The 21805-nt window shown below is 25.7% G+C and overlaps 1 protein-coding gene across 1 annotated transcript in view; it reads left to right on the top strand.

Moving 5' to 3' along the window:
- The first annotated feature begins 804 nt into the window (after window positions 1–804).
- The window catches only part of LOC129609876 (ATP-binding cassette sub-family C member 4-like), a 93660-nt gene continuing 72659 nt past the window's right edge, over window positions 805–21805 (top strand). Inside the window, exon 1 of the mRNA XM_055522058.1 lies at window positions 805–902. The gene's annotated coding sequence lies outside the window, so the exon portion shown is untranslated. The remainder of the gene's footprint in view (window positions 903–21805) is intronic.

Here is a 21805-nt window from a genome sequence, read left to right on the forward strand (position 1 = left end):
AGTTAAATGAAATGCAGCTTCCAATACTTCTTAATCGCATCATGTACAGGGATCATGAGTAAACAGTAATTGACAATATTTTCGCCGTTTCAATATGTGTAATTTTTTTTAACAAGACAAATAGGATTGTTTCATCAAACCTTTTCTAGAAATGCACATATTTGGGATAATAGAAGTTTGACAATTATTCTTTTGCATTTAAACTTCTAAATTATTACCATTACCCTCTAGATATTCTAGACTAGACTCTTAATTATGGGCTGAACTAGGAAATTAATCAAAATAATTACAATTTCGGAAGACGATTTCTCTCAGTATGGATTTACTCAATAGATTTTAAATTATACTCTGCAATGTAATTGTCTTTCAAATGTAACTGTGATAGAAACCCCCATATCTCTATAATTTTATCGAATGTTTATAAAAATTCTGTCTAAACATGAATTCTTATAATTTTATATTTCAAACATTAATAGGTTAAATCAAAATTTACCCTAAAATAATAATTGTATAGAAAATTTGAAAAAAAAAACAACAATATTCTTCGTCTCTTTGCTTTTATAGTTTTATCCTTCATTCTTTGCAGAAAATACAGGATATTTTTCTCCCTCTTTTTTATTTCTCTTTTATTTGTGTTATTCGTTTCTCTCTGAGATTATCACAATTATTTCTCATTTTTCAGAATTTTCTGTTCTGTGCTGATTTCTGAATAAAAATAGAAACTACGAAAAAAAAAATTTTTTTTTTTCAACATAAAAATGCGAAAAAAGTGCAAATGTGCTGTCAGTTTGATAAAAAATGTTCGTAGGTCAACAATGTTATCCGTTGTTCTAGTGCTCCGATTTTGCAGTGCAGTGTAGAAAAATCATAAAATAAGTGTAAAAGAAAAAAAAAAATATTGAGTGAGTTTTCAATAGAAGAAAAAGAAAAAAAATATACAATAAATATTTATGCGATACTTCATTCGAAATGGGTTGGTTTGGTTGCGGTACAATGAGTTTCAATAACCTTGAGCATACATAAAATTATTTACGCAAAAAAAAAGAGAGAAAAAAGGATAGCATAAATGAAATATTTTTTTTTATTTTGAAAATAAATCCAGCGTTATGTTTACAATTTTTTTTTGTTTTTCTTTTTTGTGGTTTTAACATCTCAATTAAAAATAAGAAAAAAAAATTAATGTAAAAAAAAAATTGTGTTAAAATAAATCGTACACCTTGTTCATGTGAAACAATAAAAACAAAAAATTTAATTGTGCTGGGATGCCAATTTTTTAAGGTCCTATACATGTCAACTCTTTTAATATTTAACTGTGTATAACACACATGCCTATAATTAACGTATAAGAAGACTATGCCATCATTTGGTTTTCAAAATACTATGTGTGAAATTTTCATTTATTTCTTAAAATATCTTAAAAAGAATGCTAAATACTAGCTCCGTTTAGAGAATATTAAATGCACAGATAAGATCTGTTAATGACGGGCTACCTTAAATATAATTAAGATTAATATCGGTTAGCAGCACGAAAATAGTTTTAAAGTTTTTGGTTATTGTACATTGATTTTTAATTTTCCATTTTATGGTTGTGTTATAATGATTTTTTTTATACAACAATCGTACGTTGTATAGGAGGCAAAGAAGCGAAAAGAACAAAATGTTTCATCATTCTTAACCACATTTTAATGAAATTATTTCGTTTTTATCTCCTCCTGCTTTTCATATTACCTTTTTTTCCCAACTACATACAATCATTTTGACTTGTTTTTTTCGCATTATCACGATATTTTCAAGCAAAAACCATAACAAATTGTTCTGCGTGACGATTTTTAAATTATTTACGATATTACATGAATTCTTTATGCAATTTTCTCGGTTTCTATACAAGTGTATTGGCGGTCTCAAGATTGAGGTAAAAAATTTATAATAAAAAATATCAATTTTTTTTTTATACACCTATTAGTAACAAATTTTTGCACTTTTAACTTGAACGCATGTACAAATTCCTGAATATATAGGATGTATTTTTCCCATATCTCTGTGATTCATTCTTTAAGAAATTTTATTCATTTGAGAATATTGACGTTTACATAGAATGCGACAAGGTAACAAGAAAACATAGTAACAATAATAACATAATCCTGTTCTATATATAAATATATATATATATATAGTTTAAATACAATATAGGTACAGGTATATAGTAATTATAATATGTAGCACTTTTTCAGCTTTTAACACTTCTAGAAAGTAATAATTACATGTGGATATCAACATTTTATCATTTATAAATTGTATAGGATAGTAGGATAGTAGGATAGTAGGATGGCATATTATTAAATAAATAAATTATAATTATTTTAAGAAAACAAATAAGAGAAAATTGCTTGAAGTTTTATTCGAATATTACAGGTTTTTGTTGTGAAAATTTTTAATTAATTATGTAGGAGAATAAAAACCGAAAGAAGTTGCATATTATGTTTTATGAAGAAATCTGAAAATTTTTCAAGAAAACATTTAAAATATGATTGAGAGTTTAATTTTTGCCTAGGCTTTGTCGTAATTAAATAGGGCCTGCAATTTATTAAAGACTAAAGGAAACAGGATTGGCATTTCTAAATTGGATTTGAAAAATCATTCAAAATTTTTTATTGTCATATCCCTTAAAGTGATTAGATTACATTCCCATTTTTTGTACATATAATTTAATTTCCACAATAAATCAAATAAATTTTAATTAATAATTTTTTAATACAAAAAAAATGTGGTTTTAAATTAATGAAGTAATAAATTTTAATAATTTTTTTATGATTGAATGGTAGTGAAGTGATTGAGTACCTAAATTAATAATTGTGGTGGAAGTTGAACATAAAGAGTGTTGGAATTATTTCACTTTATGGTTATAAAAATTAGAAATTTTGAAATTATAATTTTGTAAGATAGTTTAATAAATTAAATAACTGCAAAATACCAACAAATATTTTATAAATTAAATGGTAAGACAAAAAGTTTGAAATTTTTGATTTTTCGAAATATAGGGTATTATAAAATTATTATTGCGATCATCAGTGCCGCCTTATTGCAAGGCATCACTGCCGCGTTACCTACCCACCATTAAATATTGTATACAACATATGAAGACAGTAATAATAATGCTTTTCGCATTAATAGCAACAAAATTAAATTTTAAGTGCTCAGAGAAGCCTGTACCTAAAAATTTATAAAATGAAAATGGGTGAATTTAAATTATTTCCCTCATGAAATGGGCTATTCTTTTATATCATTCAAGATTTTTATAAAAAAATAATTAAAGGGGGAATCAATTCAAGTTTACTAAAGGCATAGTTTGAATGAAATTATGTATAACGCTTTTTAATGCAAGCAACTTCAGTTTAAGCGATTACAATTTCAAAAACGATATGTACGTATGTATGTGCAGATATCGGTTTTAATTTTAGTCATCCAAAATAAGGCAAAATCAATCACAAAATTAATTTTTATTCTTAATTAAAATATTATTTTAAAACAAACATAAAATTTATTGAAAGTTACACAATATCAGTGTGATTATCTTTGTTTAAGAAAATCCTTGCATTCATTAGCGTTTTTGGTTTCATTCTCAATGTTTCCACTATTACAAAACAGATTTTTGTGAATTAAAAAACTGAAATTCATAAATTATGTATGTTGACTAAGCTATTTTTGGTTAATTTTACCTTTTTACACAAAAAATATTTTATTTTTGGTTAATATTCAAAGTTGGTATATAAATATCTTTAAACACATACATATACAAACTATTACTTCCCACGTTTCTCATTTAAAATAACTGATTTGAGTAAGCAAATATTTGCTTTTCTCCAATTATAATTTATTGCCAACAAAAAAAAAACGTGTATAATATTAAAGTAGGCAAAAACAAAAATCATCGAATCTGCGATTTCGACTTTTGCGGGAATGCTTTATTTTATAAATTTTAGTTTACATTTTAAGATTGTGCGATTTTCAAAAATTTCGGCATGTATCATATCAAATCACAACAAAAAGTTGAACTAAGAAAGAAATAGTAATATAGCGAAAAATATTGTGGGGCTATACAATTTTAATAAAATATGCAATTTTTGTGTACGATATGCAATGGTTAAAGTTAACTTGCTACTGGACATTTTTTTAATGAGAATCAATTTTGCAAATAAATCTAAAATTAATAGCGAATTTTTATTAAATTTAATATGAAAGTCTCTTAAATGATTATGGAGTTTCGCTAAATAAACTAACGTATGTACATAGTTAATAAAAAATTGTACTCAAAATTTTTTTACCGAAAAGTTCGAATATCTTAGTTTCTAAATTTTGATAATGATGTGTAGTTTGTATGCATGACTCAAAATAAAACAAGTGAGCCGCAAATTTCTGAAGAATAATAATATTGTCTATAAGCCGATTCACTCGAAGAAAATTTGGAAAAATGCGTTAATAGCTATTTCTTTCAAATGTATAAAATTTCTATGTTCCCCAAAAAGAAAAATTTATTTAAATATTTTACAATAGAAAAATTAGCAAGTAAAAATGTTCCATCAACACTTTGTGTAATTATAGCTGCCGTAGGAGTTAGTGTTTTTATAGTTGGAAATATTATAATTTGTCTATAATTAATTTAATAGAAGGATGGTTATTATAGTCTTAATCTGAATTGAAAATTTGGTCACTGAATCTACCACGAGACATTTGTTTTTGTCAATCAAAAAATATTGGGCCGGTGAAATTAAAATTAGAAAAATTTTTAGGAATTTAGAGAACCAATTTCTTTTATGGATATTTTTCTTTTTATATTATAATATTAATTGCAAATTGGTAACCCTAATCAAAATTAAATACACGTTCCTGTACCAAGTTTTCAACAAAAATAAAAGCAAACAAATAAATAAAAATGTTCTTATATTATGCAAGTACACAAATATTTTTATGAAAGTACATACATAGCAACGTATATAAATAAATACGTTTACATATATACATACTTATTACACAAAAGTAATAAACATAAATATTGAACATAAAGAACAACAACATATTTGCAACATATGAAACAAACAAAAACAAAAACAACACTAAAAGTAAAAAAAAAATTTTTTCTTTTTTAAATATTGATTTTTTTTTTGTGTTTCAAGTTTTCTTATTGAAGCCGCGAAAATTTCTCTGAATTTTAGTTGGAATTTTCGCCTATTTTTTTTTATTGTTATTTCTCATCTGCATTTTATGTTTTTTTTTTTCTCCACATTTTTTGTTTTGGTTTATTTTGCTAATCCAATTTAATTTTATTTTTGAAACATGAGAATTTTTTAAATAAATTTCTGAAATATTAAAAATTAATTAAAACTAATAAGAAATATTTTGCATATTTTTTGGATACTTATTAAAAAAAACGAATAGAATGTAAATGTGAACCACATTCCAGGGTAGCGAAAATTCCCTGAAGTTTTTAGTTAAAATTAAAAATGTAAGATAGAAAACAAGTCGATGATTCTGCACAGGTACAATAAAAACGCAATTTTTCATTTTATTAAAGGTGATTTTTTAATTTTAAATATTTTTTTATCAATTTAAGCATTAACTTTCGAGTTTTTTATTACTCACGTAGTGGATAAACAATACCTTATGTGGTTACAAGAATATTATGGGATACGAAGGTGAAGAGGCAATGTTTGGAAAGACATTATATTTTTAATATAAGTATGTACATAATTATGTACATGTGTTCCAATATTTTTTTGAGTTCAATAATTCTATAAAAATGCACCATTGGCGTTAGTCAATTTTCCTGTATTCGTAATAGTCAACTTAAGTAGTAGTTTATTAATAAAAATTAATAGTTGGCTCCTGTTATTTGGAAATATTTCAAAACTGTTGTTAAGCCATATGTAATTCAATGCTTCGCTAAAAATTTCTGTTGCATAACAAGTATGGAAGGCGATACTTGGGGCCTGATCATCTATCTCGCTATTTTACTCGAAAAGTGAGAAGAAAATGAGTAACTATTATATTATACTTGTGTAATGTAATTTTCGAGTGAGTAATCGGAACCGGTCGAGAGAGTAATCGGAATAGTTCGATTACGTATGTCGTTTTTTTTTTAAAATTGTATACAAAAGTTTTTCATTTTTGAAAGTGAAACATTCAGTCGATAATTTGAGACAAAATCTAAACCTTATTGGAAAAGAAAAACATCCATTAGAAAATACTTATAATTTTGATTTGAAAGTGAATAAAAACTGAGTAAAAAAGAGATATACACGATCAGGGTTTAAGTCTGAGGTAACATATATTTTTTCTAAGTGATTAACGCTGTTGAAGTTTGACTTTGTTAAAAAATTTTAACTGATTTTGAATTGAAACCATGCATGTTTTCAAAAACTTAAAACAAATTTGCAAGATCTGTAGAAAATATTTATTGTGAAAAATATGCTTATTATCCACCAAGAGTTATTGTTTCATCTATTTCGATGTAACATAAATATGAAGTTCACTATAGCTCTTATGCCTTAAGTTATTGAAATAGACGTAAATGTTTGCGTTTACCTCATTGAGCTCCGAAAATGTGATTTGTTTTTTGCGTAAGATGTGACGTTTCGAATGCAAACTTAACATTGAACGCCATTTTACTTAACTTCTTCATCAACTCCTTTATTTTGACCACTTGTGTAATATTACATTCGAACTTCTACAAGACATTCACGTTGAATTCAATTTTGGTTATGCTAAGTAAGCGTAAGTTTGAGTTTACGACTTTCATAATAATCAAATCATATTCCTTGACCGAGTGGTTCTGATATTCGTTCAATCATGATAATTGCTGTCATAACAGTAAAATCGAAAACGGAGATAATATTATTATTATATACAGATTCCTGTGTTATTATAACGGTAATCAAAAGTGTGAATGTGATGTTTTACAATAGAATTTTTATTAAAACGTTTCCCTTACTGTCGTTGATTCGATTTGATTTAATGTTGATAATGTTGTTCTACGATTGTTTTGTTGTTATTTTTATTGTTATTTATTTTGGAAGCATAGTCCTTTTGTATTCGATGCTTTTTGCTTGTATTTTTGTTTACTTATTATTATTTTATTTTGCAAAATGTGTTTACTGGTATGTAAATATTTGATTAAATTGTTTGGAGGTAAATTGTGTGTTCAAAAGAACAAAAAAAAAAAACAAATAGAAAAACTTGAATAGAACCTCTTCTGTTATGTAAGTATTTTAATGTGTATGTTTCTAAAATATTATACTGGAATAGGTCGTGCGTAAAAAAATTGAAAACCAATTCTTTCTTTTTCATAGAGGTTAATTTGAGTATAAAAAATAGAAGCAGGGATGATTTTTTATTTGCAATATTTTCATATTCCCGCATACATTCGTATATGCCTATGAATGTGTGTGTTAGTAAGTTTATTTGTAATAAAATATTGCGAAAAAAATTACGTAAACAGAAATAAAACGCCTTTAGAATATCTAATTCAACATGATAAAAAATAGAACAGAAAATGATTTGTAAAAAGAGGATTGAAAATATTTAAAATTCAAAATAAAAATTATTTTAATTGGTAAAGGCGACATTTCGCAACAGCTGTGCAGGTGCTATAAAAATGTGTAGCTGCAAAAGTGTTCATATATGTGCAACAGTTGCATTATTCAAATCGCTCAAACAAAATAAATTCATAAAAAATTGTTTTTTAGATTTTCTGTTGACCTATAAATTGCAGATTGTTCATTCAGTAGTAAAAATAACAGAACATATTAAATAAATTCAGTGAACTTGTTTGCCATGGCTTAAGCACTTGAAACTGCGTTACTGGCTGTGTTAATATTAGTTACTTTAAAAATTTGAAGGTTCTGAAAATAAAAATGTTTTTGCAAACCAAGTGGAAAATTTAGAATTTCAATTTCAGATAAAACGAAAAAAAATAGAGTTGACCTTGTCAACTCTGTGATACCCGTACGAATTTGTTATCCTATGTGCGAATAATATGCCATAACTGATTATGGGGCAGATTATGACTTTAAGTTGCCGTGTTACCATATTAATTTATGTAAAATTTCAGTACTGTGTTTTTCAAAATACTGTGTGTGCCAAACTATTATTGAAGTTGTATGGCAGCTACCAGAAAGAGCCAAGAAATTTCAACGACTTTTATCAGACATATTGGCCCTACTAATATATTCGTTTGTGTGAAATTTCAATACCATAGCTTTTATAGTTTCTGAGATATAGCCAAATAAATTTTGAAGTTGTATGGCAGCTACCCGAACCGGTACCCCGATGATGTCCAATTTAAATAGGGTTCTGGTAATTACTACAATAAATCATTTGTGAAAATTTGGTGAACTTGGCTCAATTTGTTTTTGAGTTATCGTTAGGACGGACGGACAGATAAAGCTATATCAACTCACAATTCGAAGTTGGTCAAAAACATACACTTGAGTGTTTATCTCAGATCATTATTACAAACGGTAAGGCAAATTTAGTATACTCTTCGAACATACGTTCGTACGGGTATAAAAATACATAATGCCTTAGCTTTATCTAATAAATTGGTTGATTTACCAAAAGTTATTGCATATAATCACTACCAAATCATTGCAGGTTTTTTAGAATGATGCTTATCGTATTTTAGCTATTGCAGATAAATTAATATTTAAGCGAATAGAAGTTGTAATAGAAGCAAATGTTTTTTATATTTGGATTAGTTGTATCAATACGTCATCTTTGCTGAAACTAATTAGACTTCTATTAATTAATTAAAAGTATGTAATAACAATTTGAGATAAAAAAAATAATATTGAATATGTAAATATTTTATTTTTTGATAATTAGATTTTATCATTAAATGTTAGTTTCATATTGCTGTTTAAAATAAATTATCGATTTCTCCAAAAAAAGTTTTGTATAATAGACGTACACTTGAATGAATGTATGTATACTAGGGTGGATCGCTGTTTTGTGAGAATAAATAAAAGTTATGAGTTTGCATCGTTGTCTTAATTCTACACCAATAATAGATAGTCAAAGAAAATCAAATTAAATCGCATTTTTAGCCTGGGACTTATACGGAAAATGTTATATGCCGAATTTCATAGGTTTTGTAATTCGGCAATTCAAGTAAACGAATTAAATTACTATTAAAAATTTTCTGTCAAAAATTTTAGTAAAATGACATAAAATTTCTGTTTCACATTTATTATTACTCCTAACAATGTGTTCGCTTGTAACAATTTAAGAAATCTTATTTTAAAATATAAAAAAATTTTTGACACCTTTACTTAAATGTACTACTCTAACTTTTGTACAAAACCGGAAATCGATACCAAATTTAATTTCATACTCTTAACATGGAACTAAAGCTTCGTAAAAACGGGGTAATTTAAAGCAATTTAGGAATCGGGTTGTAATTAATCTAATATTTTTCTAGTACAAAATCTGGCAAAAATTTTTTTTTTCCGCAACCCACTCTAACTTCCACATATAAAATTGACAAGTTAGGTTATATAACAAAACCCTATACAAGATTGTTTATTATACGCTACAAAGTGATGCAAATAATTTCTTGTACAAATACACATTTGTGTAGTTGTACGTGCATACTTGTTTGATAATAGTGAAATTTTATTTTTTTGAATTTTTTAATTTCACGTTCTTCTTTTTTACAATTGTATTATTTTTTTCCACTTTTTTTATCTATAAAATCGATCTAAAAATTAATGAATCGGAAATAACGGAATCGATTATTTTTTGAAATATAAAATTGAAATTGAAAAATTTTACAAAATGTTAAACACTTTATAGTTGACATACCGTAGCTATATGCACACACATATAAATGTAAATATTCATAAATACATACGCAATGCTAGATTAAAATACGATATTGCGAATGATTGATGCGACATATTAGTGCGTTGCGATTTGTTGTGAACAAAATTATGTTCACCTGGAACAAATAATGCAAATATACCTTAAGGCTTCTGTTCAATTAGGTACTTATTTGCTGATATAAAAATGAAAAGAATTTTGCAATTTGTTCTACTGTTTTGTAAACGTTCATAATTAAATTTTAAAAGTACTTAAAGTATTGAACAATAATTATTGAGTTATGAAAAAAAAAGTTTGTGTACAAAGTTTTTTAATGATTTAATTGCAACCTTTAAAAAATTGTAATTACAATAATAAAAATAACAATAAATAAAGTTTAGAAATGTGAATTGAGTTGTTTTGTAACTGTTAATTGAATCATAAATAAAATGGGAGAATTTTTTTTAATCGCGCTACTGAAACTGACACTTATTCTTGTTAAGAAATGTTTTGCCATACTGTTCAGTTTTTATTAAACAGAAGAAAAATTAGGGACCGGATTGTGTGTCTCACTTTTTACTTACTAATTTAAAAATGAACGTGTATGGTAATGAATTTTACTTCTCCGTGTTGTGTGCCTTCTTTTCCAAAAATATATCAAATTCAGTCATCACCCGATCACTTTATTTTTAAAGTTGACAAATTGAGATTTTTTTGAGAAAAAAAAGAGAAAATCCGCTAGTAAAGGTGAAAATTCTTATTTGAAAGTGACTTAAAAATGTGACTGAAACGACAAGACCACCTTTTATCAATTAGCAAAAATTTCTCTTAGTTTACTGCCAAAATATTGTCAAAAATAAAGTTTTTAACAACAAATCAAATAATTTTAGATATTGTAAAATTTATTTAGAAAAATTTCTAAATTTTTAAAGTAACACAGAAATTTATGTCAGTGTCCATCATTTTCACTTTTTAGTTAACCTTTTACACAAATAAATTTTCATTCTTTTCTGACAGCCCAAGTATTCATGTACACTTATTATTGAATTTCTATTGTGATATCTTCAAACATCCGAATTTCAGTAGAACTTAAATTAACTCAAAAATTTATCCTTTAACTGTAAATTAGAAATCTCATTAATGTAAATGGAATTTGCAGGATTTTACTTAACCAATTGTCTAATATGATAAATTTAGATAGTAGATTAGCTTAAGTGGTATTTTGAAACGTTTTCGTATATGAATCAGTTTTTACATATGCAGTGATGTATATATATATATATATATGTATATGTCATATGTTCTATTGTAAAATAACTTCTTTGACTTTTAAAGATTTCTAATTTAGTTTTCATTAAGTCGTAAGTTCGACTATAAATTTAAATGATAACAATGATATTTTGAGACAAAGTGATGGTGTTAATCAATTTATTTCGAAATTTATACAAATTTTTTGAATTATTTTTCCTTTCCAAGGGTAACTGCAAAATTAATAAAAGTATATTATGCCATTATTTTGCAGAAACCATAAAATTAGATTATATTTTTGAGACTTCTATACATAAAAAGGGTATTTTTCCAGCTAGTAGAATAATAGTAGAATAGCATAATGGTAAAGCAACATAAATTTAAAACTGAAATAAGCACGAACTACATTTTTTGTGCTTGGACACTTTTTCCCTAAAAGGACGACCTTTGAGAAGTGTATACTTTTATGTTTTTTATGATAGTTTCGTGTATTAACCTTAACGCTTAGTACAAGGGTAAAAAACATAAATATGAAATTTTGAAACGTCAAAGGTCCAAGTTTGATTGAAATTTTTTTTATTATTATAAGAAAAATTCTATAGGGAAAGTTTTGCAAAAAAAATTTGGTTAACATTTTAAAATTAAAAAATTACAAAAAAAAAAAACTAGAAAAAAAATATGGAATTTTTTTTCCTGTCAATTTTGAACAAAAAAAAAAACTTAACATCAAAAAAAAATTTTTTTTAATGACGTTGTAATTTTTATTTTATTTTTTTTTGTTATGTTTTTGTTTCAACTTTTTTTTTTACCGATTTCAAGGAAAATTTTTGTTTTTCCGTTAAAATTTAATTTTCAGTTCCTTAAAAAACACCAACACTATTGAACTAAATCCTATTTTCCCGTTATTTTCTCTGATGTAGTAAAAAATATTTTTTTTTTTTTTAATTATCGGCAGGATGTAAAATTGTTACCTATAAATTTTGCACACACGTACATATTTGTATATTAACCGTAAAATATCCTTGACATTTTTTTAGTTTTATTCCATAGTTTTTTATTGTTTTCTGTTGTTGTTTTGTTTTTGTTTGTGTACAAAAAAAAATTTTTTAATGGAAAAACATTGAGAATCGTTTTTTTTTTTTTTTTTGAAGAGACCCATAAATTATTTTGTGCTTTATTGTGAATTTTCCTTTATAGATGAAATGAATTTATTAACAAAAGGAGGAAGACATACTACATATGTATGTGTGCATGTCTGCACATGTATATAAGAACTCATATACAACAGTAGTGAAATATTGCTGTTTCGTGATCGTAATATTTTGTTAAATTTTTCGTCAAACTTATCAAATATTGTTGCATATATTTAGGAGTAATAATAAATATTAAAAATTTTAAGTGGCACTAGGAATATAAAAGATTAATTAAACTGGTAATAGAATCAACTGTGGTATAGATAATATTAATATATGTATGAATATTTTTGATGAGAAGCCATTTTCTGTAACCATTTTGTATAAAAATTGACACATAATTGGTTTTAAGGAAGGAGAACACGGTAAGGAAAAGCGGTATAAAAAAATGTTGATCTAATGAATCACATAATTTACTCGTATTTATGCGTACAAACTCTTAAAATTCCTCTTAGCAGATTTTAAAATTATTCCAAAAATGTCAGTAATTAATTCGACATAGAAGAAACAATTACCATATTGTCAAATTCACAATATGTTTACCGAATTCGAAAATCTTCTATAGTTACGATTCTATAAGTTTTTTAAGACATCAAAGTCGTAAAGTGCAATTTTAAGATCTTTTTTATTCTTTTATATGCAACTGTATAACATTTTTGAACTTCACTGAACATACTTACCTTCATGGTAAACATGTTTTTATGTATACATTTGTGTATATACACAGGTGGGGGAACTCCACTGTATATATTCATAAATATTCAAGCGGATATAATGTGAGATTTATTTATTTAGTTTTTCTTAACCTTCTTGAAAAGTTTTTTTTTTATTTCGGGATTTTAATTTTTTTCCTTTATATGAAATTCACAGAACTCGATCAGATTATTTAAAGCAAACAACCCTTACTTTCCACAACAAAAAAATTTTCATCAAACTATTACGGTTAGTTTTGATAGCACATTTTTGTTTAGGTATAGAAAAGGAAAATCAGCGTAAACAAGTCGCAGCACATCTGTTTAAAAAAGCACATAGCATTTTAACAATTTTTCTTTAACCACAAATTAATGTTGTTGCTTAAGAGTTAGAACTTAAAAACTAAAAGAAAATCATTTCTTTTAACATACTTTGTTGCCGGAACATGAAAGAAGACACTTTAAAGGAAATTTTATTAGTATAACTATTGAATTTGAGTGCTAAATTATTCCAATGAACCTTATCTTTTCTTTGTAAGAGTGCAATTAAGCTTTTTATTTCTATGAAATAAGTGACAAAAAACTGAATTTTGTTTTATTTTTAACGTATGACCCAATGAACTTCCTAGTCAACTAATTTACGATAAAGCATTTTCAATATTTTATATTCTTAACATAAAATTAATATCGAAATGCAGTTTTTCTTTGAATAAATCACATTTCGTAAAGTTTTACGACATTTATTTTGACTTGATATTCCTTATCACTTCACTGGTATAAGTTCACTATACTTGCCACATTAGAGCTATAAATGAAGCTGATTGTAAGGAGCTTAAAATGAGTGTTATTTACGACTAACATAATGCATAATGTATGTATAATATTCTTAGGTTTGTGTGTGTGTACAGGCATACACATAAATGAATCTCATACAATGTTTATTTGTAAAACGAAAATTTCGCTCCAGGAATTAAAAGAAAAATACTGCTTCCAAAAAGGAAAGGTTCCCTTTTAATATTCTTAATTTGAAATATTTTTAAAACTTTGTTCCAAAAATTAAATTTTTAAAATGTTTTTATTTTTTTTGTGCAAATAAAGCATATTAGAATATTACAAATGTCAGTTATGAAAAGAAAGTTAAAAGTATACTACAAAAAATGGAACACTAGGTTAAAGGTAAAAAGCTTATAACTTTACAAAATTTATTTACATTCAAAATACGTTACATACCTATGCAATACATCCATATACACATACATATACGTATAAAATAGCATAAACAAAATAATGGTACCTATACAAATAAAGAAAAAAGTAAAATATTCTACCTTAAAAATCAACATAGACGTTCAATTTACAATAATTTACAATTCCTAGTTATACATTTCGAAAATAATGACAGATGTCAAAAATTATTTTTGAAATAGGTGCACTTGATTGACATTTTCGGTGCCTTATTGAACTTATTAAAATTGTTTTTGTTGTACAATCTGCAAATATGCAGAGTTATTGAAATTTTACAAAATATAAAGGGTGTTTCAATAAAAAGTAATCTAATGCCATGCCTTAGAACTGAAGACCTCAAAAATGATTAAGATTTTTATTTAGAACTAGATATCAACTGTGAACTGGTTTTAATCCGCAAAATATTTGCTTGCTTTCAGAAAAATGAAAACTTCCAAAGAAAAGTTCATGCAAGGACTAAGAAAGAAAATGTTTTAAAAACATTTTAGAATTGGCAGAAGGTACCAAATAAAAATTGTTCCTATTTTTGATGCCCTACAAAAGGTAAAGTTCTTGAAAGTAAAGTATTAATGAACCAATATTACTCATTAGCTGTGTATAATTTAAATTTATTAAATTGCTTCAATTTTTGCCAATGCTTCTACTATAATGACACTTTAGAGTTTTAGTTCAATACTTTGTCTCCTTAGCATAAATGCACATTCTAAATTTTTATTCTCATTACAAATAACAACATGACATAAAGATAAAATGGTGAGCGAAACAAAAGTTAAAAAAGTTGAAAAATTTATAGAAGAATTTGTAGAAAACTATAATTTAAAAATAATTGCAATACAAAAAAATTAGATTTTATGTAGTTGGGCAATTTTACTAAAAAAGTGAAATTTATGCAAATCAATGTTAAATTTTTCGTCGCCGTTCTCCAGGCTTAGATATCCCCAGGAATCACTAATGAAGCCGCCCATACAATATTTTTGAATGTCTTTTTCAATTTTTACACAAAAACTACATTGTGCATTTGTAAAATTTAATTAGAGTTTTAGTTGTTTAAATTTTTCAGGTTTATAGGTTTGTTTATAGAACTGCAAAAAAAAATATTTTTCAAAGTCATATATTTTTAGAAAGGCGGCTATAGATGCTTAAGCAAAAACCCTTCATCCGGATTAGGGTTCTATTTTAACCAAAAAATCTATTTCGGCTGTAAACAAAGTATTCGAACAAAAGTTGTAGAACAGGGTAAACTCTTTTCAATTTTTTATCTATAGACAATTTTTGCAAGGACTTAAAATAGCAAATAGATAATTTTGTTGGTTAAATGTTTTTTTAGTTTTATCTCGGTAGTAAACTTAACACAACGTCTTGCTTAATTACTTATTTTTCGCCTTCAAATTGCAGCTCTTCAAAGTCATCAACTTCACTAGTGTCTGTTCCCAAACGAAAGCTAATTTTTAGTTATGAAATGTCAGAAATTTACTGTTCTATTCTAAAAAAAAAAGGCAAAAATACAGATAGTTTTTCGCTAATTATCGACATAATTTTTCCTATACACGGCAACTAGGAGGAATCAAAAACTTTCGCTGAGATTAATTGCCATTTCCAACCGAAATTTTTGACTCCTTTCCATTTATTTCTTATTGAATTCATTGAATGTGTTACACTAAATTAAATGGAATTATACTGGTATCCGCATGGCACAATATTTTTAATCACAAGAAACTTTAAATTTATAAACTAGATTTTATAGTCAGTTTAAAAGTGTATTTTAAAAAGTATTGGAATTATATTGTGTTTACTGCAGATGTGAAATTTTAATCAGAATGAAAACCGTCAATTTCCGTCCAGTTCTAAGTGGCTTTTAGTAGATCTAAAATATGCATATTTATACATACATACAATATGTACGTTGTGTTGTTTTTTTTAGAGGAAAGGATTTAATGAACTTCAACTTAAATTTTATAATTCCATATTAAAGATACTTTTAAAAGATAAAGGTAATTTTGAAATTTATTACGGTATTCGATTTATTTAATGAACTGCTTATCTATAAATTTAAAATTTAATTTAGGGATAGAAAATTAAATAAATTGCAATATTATTGTTATTTCCAAACCAAATTTCTATTAATGTATGTGAAAGTATTCATATTAAATTTGTTTTTAAATATAAATAATAAAAATTATAAAAGAAATTAAACTGCCTTCCCATAACCATAAATAAAAACCATAATAAAATTAAATAACATGAAAAATAAAAAAAAAATACACGTTCAACTATTTTATAAAAACGAACAGTCAAAGCAAATATTATTATTTTATTATTATTTTTCCACCACTGTAAACCATAACGTAACAAATAATAAGACTGAGCAGCTAAAGAATAAAGCGAGCACACAACGACACGGTTATGAGTCTAAATAAGAGACTCAAGTGGATGTTAAGCTAACTTTCTTCAAAGCAAAATCAACCTTGAAAAGGAAAAACGTCATCCTACTGTTGCAATGGAAGAAATCCCAATTTATAGCTTCAGTTTGGAAACCAATTGAAAACACTTATATTGGATCTGAATAAATATATGAACTTCCAGTGCAAGCAACTGCACTTATAATTTATTGCATATAATCACTCAAACCATTTCGTATGTAAAAATTCCACTGATGTAAAAAAAAACATAACTTGTATGTACGAGTATAACATTTTTGCTTTATTTTCTTTTGTGAGAATGAGTTGGTATCCTACAGTTTGGTTTGTTACACTTTATCCAATTGTTCATTTATACAAAAATGAAATATAATTGTTGTCAGAGAGTTGAGAGAGAAAAATGTTTTATTATTAGAATGAATGCCAAGGGTATTTTATATGCAAAGGTATTTTGTACCTGCTTTCAAACGAACATACACTTACACTGTTAATGCCGCTAGCCTGTGTTGCTTGTTTGTTCTTTCTGTATAAAAGAAATTTAATATCGTAACTTTTCCTTGGTTTATTATTCTTTTATTTTATTGTTACTGGTACCATTTTTGTATAATTTTCCTAAGTTTTCATCTATTTTGTCGCTAACAAAAAAAAAAGGGAAAATTACAGAGGAGAAAAGAGGCACCAGGCGCGGTGGTTTGGTTTGTTTGTTTTCTTTCTCTCTGTTTTTGCCTTTCAAAAGAAAATTTATATTTGAAAAGAAAAAAAGTTTTTCATTTTAATTTTTTTTTTTATCCTGCTTTTCTATATTGCAAACCATAACAATAAAATTAGGAAAAAATTGTTACAAATGGAGAAAATTATAAAATTGGTTGAATCTGTTTTAATCCTCAGTTATTTAATGATACTTTTGCGTTTTTATATTTATAAAAAAGAAAGTTAAAATAAGAAACAGAAATAAAGGGGAAAAATTATAACAGGAAGAAAAAGGAAAACTCGCAATTAGGAATTATTAGAAAGATTAAAAAATGAATGAAAGAACATGACATCGTAATATGAATAACCTGTAAAACATAAATTTTCCGTGATACAGGGTGAACTTGGTCTAAAAACCAAATGCATTTTAAACTACAATGTGTGCCAGTAAATGACAATTGCGTGTATACCAAAACGAATTAAATAATCTTAGATTTAGTACCATTACCTACGCTTCATTCCTTCCATAATCCTCACCCATTAACCGTGAAGAAGAGAGTCAAAAAAGTTTAAAATATAATCATTCAATAACAATTAATTGAGTACTGAGGGTCAGCCAATTTTAATATTATTCATATTGAAAAAAAAATTCTCCGTGATGAAAAACCTTGATACAGAAAATGAATGATAAATACATTCAAAATGATTTTGAGTAGGATTGCTATTTTATGAGCCCAATAGCCGAAGAAAAAATCTATGAAATTGACAAATAATAAAAAATTGATTTCAGCTAGAGATACCTTGAACGGATGAACAGTAAATGGTAGCAAAAACTTAAATGAAAGGTTAAAAACGTATTTATGTAGAGTTATATTAAATTTCAACATTGGCAAGCTACGATAGCCTTAAAAATGAACAAAATGACTTAATTTATCTTTGATCATATTTTTTTATACGAACGGTACTTTATCTGATCTCTTAATTCTTATATATTGAAATTTCTAGGAAGGGTTTTCAAATACTGAACCTATTTAAGCACAAATCTTTCACAAAAATGCTGATCTCTTTCTGCAAATTTTGGTCTGCGAATTCGGCTATTTTAATTTTTACGTTTTATTTGTTTATCGCTAGGCCATTGAGATTTTAAACGTTCACGAGAAAATTTTTCTTTTCACTAAAAATATTTATCCTTGCAAAAATTTTGGTCTTTAAGAATTTTTTAAAAACTGAATAAAATCTACTTAAATTTTCTCTGAAGGCAGAACTTTTTTTCTCACTTAAAATACTGAAAGACCTTTATGATTCTTTAAAGCAGATTTATAAAGTACTTTTACTTAAATATTTATTGGTGACAAACAACTTCTATCCAATTTAAAATATAAAAAAAGTGGCAAGTTAACCTAGAAATAATCGTTAAACAGAGCAGGCATAATAAAAGGAATCGCGTTAATTTAAAAATACTTCAGGATGAATAAAGAAAGCCTTCTTTTTAAAAGGAAATATAAAAGAAAAATTAAAATGTCTGTTTTCTTAAACATTTTAATCTTAAATGCAATCCTTTTCAAAATAGATCCTTGAAAATATTATTAGAAGTAGGAACTGCAACAAAAAAGTAGTACGTTATGGATACAGTAATAAACTTTGCATAAAAAGATCATAAAATAGCAAATTTTTTTCGAATTCCCGCTGCTTATTCGCAATATTGAAAAAAAAATAATTTACTTGTCTCTTTAAAAATAAAATTAAATTTAAACAGGAGTAACAGATTGAAGGATAATTTTAATTTTTCAATGTAGATTTTGTGCACATATTGGAATTTTAATTTTGAATTAATGTGATTAGTTCCTTTATTAAACAAAATTTTATGGTTTTTGAAGTCCTTGTATTGGTTTAATGTTATAGCATGCCCATATAAAATATTTGAAATGCAGAAGCTTACGCTTGCTTTTCTTCTGAAATTAAAATAATAAGATTTTGATTTGAAAACCCCTTATAGCCGACCAAAAATTAAATTTGTCTAAGAAAGATTGTTAACGTTCATGAATACAATTTATGTATAAGATTGTAAACTCTATTCCCATATAATAGGTTCAGTTGAAAGCTGAATAAAATTTTGGAGGATCCTAACAAAATATTAGTCAACAAGATTGGTTCATATACTTTATGACATATATAGGCTCCTTTAAAATAGGGAAAAAAGAAGGCAAAAATATGTCTACAATTTGGAGGTTTTTGTCTATATTGTGCCGTTGAATCTTTTAAATGAGTTTGAGATAAAACGTTAAAATGTCTTTATAAAATATGCTAATGAAAAATAAAAAAATAAGAAATCAGCATATAGCAGATCATAAGCTGTGGGTGACCTAACTGAATACCAAATTTATATATGAATAGACAAGATTTTCAAGAGTGATGCGGTCTAATTTCATATATTTTTTGCTGTTATTAGTCAATATATTTGAGAAATCATTTAATAAACAAAAGAAATTTCATAATTAGGTCATGTATTAACTATGATATGGTACAGACTTAAGGTTTTTGCAATAAGCTTGTGTAAAATATTATTTCTAATCCAATAAAACAATCTTAATTTTGTTTAAGATATTTTTAGACATCTATTACATAATCTTATTTCGTTTATTTTTATAAGAGCACTCAGTTTTTATTAATATATCCTTGGTTCTTTATACAATATGTATATATCATATATACATATAATATGTATATTATAAATGAACGCTTCTATAAGTTCCAAGTATACTTTAAGGTCTTTAAATGATAATATCGTAAAATTTTATTTATATTTATTCCATTTAGTCTTTTAAGCAAAAAATTAAAAAAAAAAAATATTATTGGATGTCACATAAATATGATACACCTACAAATATTTTAACTCCTTAGAAAAGGTCCCCTAAATGAGTAATAAAAGAAATTAGAGAAAAAGCAAATAAAAATTCATTTTAAGCATCAAAAAAATTCAATTTTACTTGGAATCGGGCATTTTCAAAATAAATAAAAAAATTTACAATTTACATATGTGTATGTATGTATACTACACTTATTATAATATTATATATGTATATGTATGTATGTAAATATATTATGTGAGAATAAGTATTCATAACATGACAATTTAAATGCATAAGGGCCAATTCTAAATTCATAACAATATTGGAAAAAACTTTAATAAGGATCTTTAGTAAATATACAAAAGTTAGTCATATAAACGTCGCAAAATTTTACATATTTCTATATCTGCATTTATATATATGTCCTTATAAATCAGTAAATACCTTTATAATATATATATAAGCACATGTAAATTACATGAGTGGGTATTTACATTAAAAACCATTCTGCATTAGTTCCGGTAAATCTACTCTTTTCAGTAACCATTTACGTTCAAATAATTTGAATAAAAACGCTTCTCATTCTAAAAATTGTTTTGCCAATATCGCCACCATTGTTACCATCATATATTATGTACATAAATTTAGTCTATTATGTATGTATGTATGTATGTAACATATTTTTAAGGATGAAAAGTAAATTACAAACAAAACAAAGTAATTGTTTATTTTGCTTGAATATAGCCATACATACTTCTATACATATGTAAGTATATATACTGTATTATGTTTAGGGTGATGATTTTCCAATGTCAAATTTTGAAATTATTTTGAAAGCTGAACTTTATTTGCGGTTCATTCTTCACTTTATCTTTTGTCCTAAAGTGTTTTTATTTGATTCGCCTTTTTAATAGTTAATGTCAAGTTTATAAGATTAATAAGAATTTCAGATAACAATTGCAACTGCTCCAATTGCTTTTAATCTAATATTTTGGCAATTAAAGGAAAAAACTAAAAAATTATCGATTTTTTTTTTTTAATATTTATGCCTTAAAGTAATCTGTTCTCTATTTTCTTTTATGACTGTAACAGCTTTGTAGATTTTCAAATTTGATTGTACATAAGGAGTCATTATAAAATTTATTATGCAGAAATTTCACTTTCAAATAAAATTATTAAAAAAAAAATGGAGTCCAACGTCTGAAAATATGATTTTATCTTTTCATTTCATCTTTTATTCTAACAAATCTGATTATTTTCCATGAGACAATCTGTATATAAAATTACATACATATATATTCTAACATTTTTATACCGTTAGCCTGTACGTATACATATACAGTTATTCATATTAAAAAATAAAAAGAAAAAAACAACAAAAACTTAAGTATTTTAATACAGAAGGATTTTAACGGAATTACCTTGTATACATACTCTCTTACACATACATATGTACTTAATATACACACTTAGTTTAAGTTTGTGTATATTTATATAAATAAGACATACATTTTTATATTTACATACTTACATACATAATGTACATAAAGATATTAAATGTAAGCTTATGGGCACAAAATTACCATAACAGTCATAGCATCTATCCAGATGGTATCATC

Source organism: Condylostylus longicornis, unplaced genomic scaffold (genome assembly GCF_029603195.1).
Source record: "Condylostylus longicornis isolate FDR11 unplaced genomic scaffold, ASM2960319v2 ptg000040l, whole genome shotgun sequence".
Taxonomy (NCBI): Eukaryota; Metazoa; Arthropoda; class Insecta; order Diptera; family Dolichopodidae; genus Condylostylus; species Condylostylus longicornis.